Here is a 6,913-nt window from a genome sequence, read left to right as displayed (position 1 = left end):
TGCAGATAGTCAGGTTATTTAAATTTTAATTTTTGTTTTGTTTTCTTCATTATAAGAGAGAAATATTGCTTACGACTTCTATCATAAACTTCATAAATTTTGTCGTTCAATGTTGTTACTAACTTTTTTCTTTTAGTCTCACACACAACTTCATTTTCAGAAGCTAATCATATAACCGTATGTCCATTATGTAAGCTTTTTGGACATTGTAAATATACTTCAAAAATATATACATATTCTCAATTATCAGCAATTCCACCTCTTAGAAAAAAAATTATTTGGATCATTCCATTCAAAATTGTGTTATGGAAAAACCGATTCACAACCCAGTCATGCAGATTATTTGCATATAAATATGTTAAATAATTTGATTTCTTACTTGAATCATAATGTTTCAAATATATATTATTTTCTTCGACATATCCTTTACAACTTTCAGAACTACTGCATCAATTCCTTTTCAATAATTAAAATCATAACATAATCATCTAATAATTGTAATTTTTAAGAACAAATCCCAACATAAATTGGACACTGTAGAACACCAAGTTGTAACTACATCATTAGCTATTATACAAGTTTTTCTAGAGTTTTTAAAAACATCAGGTATTGACAAAACATCAGTTTGAAGATGTAAATCATGAAATTAAACCAAAATTTATTGCCCGAAATTATATCATGATGACGAACTTGTTTTTTTGCGAATAATGACATATGTATAAGAAGCAGTGATTTCAGAATTTAAATAACCAATTTCTTCACCTTCTTCCTTCACACATTCTTTTTATACAAATTGATCCTTGATATATAACTGGATTTCTACAATGTTCATTTGTAAATTTAATGTCATAAAAAAAACAAGTTACTTAATGTTTCTGATATTTCATGGTATGTGATCAGGATTACAGTTATCTTTATTTACAAGTGAAAGATCAGCATCAATAAAAATGAAATTTAAATTCATGGTTGATAATTTTTAAGACTTATGTATGAATTTTTAACTAATAATTCAACCATAATTTGTTACTAACTGAAAATTTGGTACATGTGTGCCTAATTTTTCTTTATTACTAAACTGCAATAAACACATTTCAAGATAAATTTCACTTATATATGTCATGATAATTGTACCTAAACTAATTTGAGAGAATTTTTTATTCAACAATAATATGAAATACTTTCATCTTTAAAATATAATAAGTTAATATACTTATTTTGTTTAAATTTACTTATTTTAAATGGAAATACTTAACATTTTTCATCAAATGAATAAATATTAATAGATATATTAATGTTAGTACCGTTTTTTGAAATTTTGTGGTTATTTAAATTTGTCAAGTTTCTGATTGAAATCTAATCCAAAATTCTTCCATTTTTCAACTGTCTCAGCAATTTTGTTATGGAGTATCATGCGGATTCTGAAGGTCACAGAAAACTTTTTTTTTTCACTTTTACTGATTGAGGTGTTGCAGAGGTTTTCACACTGGACTTGCATTCAGGAGGATGACAGCTAAAACCTGCATTCACAGAAATCTATTTTTTTCACTTTTACTGATTGGGGTGATGCTGAGGTTTTCGCACTGGAGGATGACAGCTAAGACCTGCATCTGGTCACCTACATTTTGGTTTTATGTGATTTCCCTAAACCGCCCCAGGCATATGACAGGTTGGTTCCTTTGAAAGGAGGTGGCCAATATTGTTCTGTGTCCTTGACATGACATGAACTTGTGTTCCAACACTAATGATTTCACTGTAGATGGGACATTAAACCTCATTTCCTTCCTTTCCTTTTTCTTGATAATAATTTTTACATTAAGAAAAACATTATTATTTTAATTTTCTTCAGTAAATTCAATATATGATGAACCTCTTCATGGACTAAATTTATTTATCGCTCATAGTAATATAATAATTTGATCTAAACTCCAGCCAGAAACTCAAGATTTAAATTCAGACATTTTGATACAATTTTTCCCTGTTTTTATAACATTTAGTCAAATCTATATCATTCTTGATTGTATAATTATGTGTTGGAAATTTAAATATACTGGTTTTTCAGAATGTGATGATTTCATCTTATACTCACAAAACACGTAAGATTTTCATTCAGTCCATTTTGAAATTTTAAGGTTTCTCTCACAGTTCCAAATTTTTTGTTTTCATAGCACTCAAAAAGGATTCTGGTTCAAGGAAATTATGACGGGCTCTTATGTTAACAGTTTGTGATCTCTTTTCAAATGCTTTATTAACTAGAACCTGATTAACTATTTTCCTTTCTCTTTATTTGACAAACACAACAGTAGAAAGTCGAAAGATGTCCTTCAGTTGTTTTTAGTTAAATTATTTTTAAATATTTCATCATCATTTTCAGTTCCAAAATAACATATATTGGTCTTCATATGATGATGTTTAATTACAATAGTAATTTAATCATCGTATCTCAGTTGACTATATCCAGTTAAATAATGTCTTTTACAATAATCACGAAGTTGAGAAAATGGGATCTGTCCAGTGTTTGTCACCATTTATAAGGGAGAAAATTTATAAGAAACTAGAAATAAAAAGACATTAATAATCAATCAAATATAGAAAAGTAAAATTTAAAAGAGAAAAAATTGTTATGTATTAATTGAATATAAAGTAAAGGTAAATGTAATGCAATTCAAGACAAAGAAAAATTTAGTGTAATACGTTGTTATTTGATTCAAGCTGATTCTTTATTAACTGATTTATTTGTTATTTATAAGAAAACAAATTTTATCAGAAAAATAAAAGTATCAATTAAGAATTCATTATCAATTATTAAAATCAAAGTTCACTAGGTTCCAGCTGATTTTTATAAAAAATTTATTATTTTTGAAAACGTCTAGAATAGTTTTCAAATTTGCTTCAAAATGTATCGTTAGGTAATGTATTAGGTTAGGTAAAACAATCAAAATTTGTTATTTCTTGATGAGTCATACGTTTATTTGTTAACTCTGGTGAATCTGAAGTTAATTCTGATATTCTGATTGTTTTGGTAATTAATACATTTCTGTGTTTTCTTATCATGCACAGATCGGTTGTAATTTTCATTTGAGAGCAAAATCTTGTAATGTTCATCATTGGAAACATGATTGAATGTCCCTTGCAATAACATTGAGAAATATATTTCCCAGATACACACAGAATTCCTTCACTATTAGAAAGTTTCTTTATAAGACTTGTTAAAACATTGTCTACATGTTGTCCTATAGTAATTATTCGTGTGGTTGTCCAATTTAATATCAGCAACTGTTTTAGCAAATTTGCAGTACTTACACTTGATAGTTTTCATGCTGTCTGAGGATTGTTTTGGGAGTTACTTAACAGTTTCCATTCATACGATATATAATATAAGAAAATGAGTCACCTACAGCCATTCTTATGTTCTGATTTATTGTGTAGCTACTAGTTTTGGCGTTTAAGTGTACCATATTCAGGTCTTAGTTGATGCTGAAGGTGTTATAACAATTCATGTATAAGATGCATGAAGATGGTGCACTGAGGTGCTGAAACTAGTAGCTGCACAATAAATAACAACGTAAGAATAGCTCTAGGTGTTTCATTTTATTTTAGAAGTGAGTAGCTGTAGTCTCCCATATGTCCTGGTGCAAGTATGGACATACAAAAAATGAAATATTTCCACAAGAAATGTGGAATTTAGAATCATCAAATAATTATTTGGAAGCTTATATTTCATTTAATGTTTTTAAATGATTTTCACAATCAAAAGAAAATACTGATATACTGTAAATCCATATATTTTTATTACATATTATTCTACTTATATTACAAACATAGCATCTATAAAAATATTGTAGCAATGCAAAATATGGCAATGAAATTGTGTGCTACTTTCAAAATAAAATTCCAGCTGATATAGTTTTGTATTAAATTATATGTGATAAAAAGAATTTAGTATATGACACACAACACAGAATATTATCTGAGAATTTTTAATTTTCTCTTAATGTTGTACATTTTTAAAATCTATCATGTCCTCTTAATCTTTTTTTGCACTATTCAACTTATTCATAAAAAATTGGATTTTCATTTTTGGATAACTGAAAAATATTTAAATTACTACATATTAAATCCATATCTCTTCAGTTGCAATAATTTTAGGTTCGGCGTTTTGTTATTTTTTTCAGTCCATCTATAAAAAATAAAATTTTAACTGGAAAATTTCTTTTATTTCTACGATGTATAGAAATTTCTAGAAAAATATAGTGATGATAAATAAATTTTAATTTCCTTTATTAAGTATTTTTGCTATATAAATGAAGCCTTCTTAAAAACTCAACAATTTAAAGAATAATAAATTGTTTAAGAAAATTAATGAGCTGGACATAGCTGTTTTATATAATATTACTGGATGCAATTATCTGAATACAAAAATGGAGAAAAAATTGTTATATAGTTCAATAATGAGATAAATTTTTTTTGTCAAAGAATTATCTGAAACTAATAAATGGATGGAATTTAAAATTTTTTGAAGATAAAAATATTAATCTGAGATTGAAGGAAGGAAAAAGTAATTATAAAAAATCATTTCCGCCAAAGATTTATCATTATAGCCAACAAGTGGTGGTCTGAAATTCTTGAGGGAAACTTATCTTCTGAAATCTGAAAAGAAATTACTGAAGTAATAAAAAGCCTTGGAGGGCTGTACCTTTCATATAGCATGAAAAATGTTTATGATCGCATTAATGAATGAGCTGAAGGCATAAAAGCGTCTCTTGTTATTCCTATGTGAGACATTAGTGCAAAGCCTTATGGGTACTCAGTATTACGATCTTCAAAAATTATACATTCACTTGAATTGATGGAAGGAGCGAAACAGAAATAAGTACACAAGATTTTTTTCACTCTCGCTAATTTTGCAGTGTTCTGAAGACTGGTGAGGGGTGTGTATCCATATTGTCTATAATACACATGAAACATCATATGTGTGGTACATACTTGCATGTTCTGCTGACTTCTCAAAATTTTCCTATGAACCATAAGGGACAATGCAAAAAAGTGTTGTTGGAATTTTTCACATTAATAATAACTTTTTTGTCAACTATATCTATTGGAAGAATAATATAGGAAGTAACTCCACATAACAGATCATAAACATACATGCAAATGTCCAAGCATAGAACACTGTTGCCACTTTCCCCGACACTCATTCTTAAAGTCCATTGAATCAAGTCTGTATCTTCTGTTTGACAGATCTTTCATATCACTTAGCTGGCAGCCAGCCCTGCGATGTCACATCAACCTGCACCAGTAAATGTATGAGCATTGTAACATTGATACCATTTTTCATGATTGAGAAGTGGCAGTATAACATAGTATTACAGTTTATAGCGGGATATCACAGATTATCAAGGATCTAGGAAATTTCCTCTTCCAAAACATGTTGACATGCAGTGCAAAACAGGAATGAATCTTGATTATCCTCTCCAGCTGCCTGGGTATGGTTTACAAGCACTCTCCACTTGTGTCTATCCATGTGCCATTCTTCTCTTAGGCTTCTTTGCACCTGACTCCTCTTTTTCTTATGTTCTCTTTCATTTAGTCCAGCCATTCCCCCCTTGGTCTTTCAATCAGTCTTCTACCAATAACATCCATGTACAGATATTGTTTGGCTATCCTTCGTTATCCATTCGTTTTAGATGGTAAAATCTTCTCAGACAGGCTCTTGCCACTTTTTATATCAAGGATTTGTATACTACACCTTATTCTCTTATTTTCTCTTTTCTTGATGCCCAGTTGAGTTCTGGATTCAGGCATGTAAGATCATAGTAAAAGCACTCGTAATTTTTCAAACAGAAACGACTGCAGGCTAAGGTATTCACTTTATCTGGAAATATAAAATTACATTTTAGTTCAAAGACAGACTAATTCAGTAATAGATTCACCATTTAACTCAACTTGATATGCCCACATGGGCATGCGCCCCTGTGTCTGTGCTTCGCTGAGAATCTAGTAATGTCACGATATTATAACTAGTATGTATGAATAGAATAATTTTTTTCGATTGCTCTGATGACATCACATGTATAATGGCGTATGTACGTCATATATTAAATTGCACTGAGCAGAGAAGAAACTATTGTAAACATCTATCAGAGAGAGAAATGTGCTCACAGCTTTCTGCATCATGAATGGAAGAGCATGGAAGCAGAGGAGCGTAAGACTGTAGACTGGGGAATATTGTTGAAAAAATAGCTGCTATGCGTTATGTAACCGAATTCACCAATGCACAGTGCTGCACATATTCTAATTTTCTTGCCGTTTTTAAAATGCCTTTCCAATCTCCCACCATACAATTAGCATATGCAATTATAGTTAAGTATTCACCTATCTATAACTGTTATTAGGGTTTTGTGTAGAGTTACACTTATAGTTTTTTTGTTACTATTACAGCACTAATAGAGGAGCTCAAAGCAGCAGCAGGTCATAGGATACCATTGCACAGCTCTTACTCGCTATATTTTCATCTTGGAAACGACGTGGGCTGTAAGCATTTCAAAAAATACTGACCATGGTACTAAGCGTTTAATTTTCTTTATTAATTTTTTTTTCACAGCACGATGAGATAGGAGTGCTGAAACAATGTGATTGAAACATGTATCTGTTGTTGTTGTTGTAGTGTTGTAGAAATTGTAATGAGAGTATTGTGGGCAATCATGTAATAATAAACAATTATAGCTTGAATAAATGTGTATGATTTCAAGGAAAGTGCCGGTCCTCACAGTAGTCAGGAGGAATATTGTAAATAAATATGTTACACATACTTTTAGTTTAACTTTTTAAATGCGTGGCATGCTGCCTCTGGCTCTGAAGCGCTTATCAGCCATGCAGTGTTTATTAAACACATAACTGCAGCCACTTAGAATTG

Source organism: Schistocerca serialis, chromosome 3, assembly GCF_023864345.2.
Source record: "Schistocerca serialis cubense isolate TAMUIC-IGC-003099 chromosome 3, iqSchSeri2.2, whole genome shotgun sequence".
Lineage (NCBI taxonomy): Eukaryota > Metazoa > Arthropoda > Insecta > Orthoptera > Acrididae > Schistocerca > Schistocerca serialis.
Note: the sequence above shows the minus strand (reverse complement) of the source record.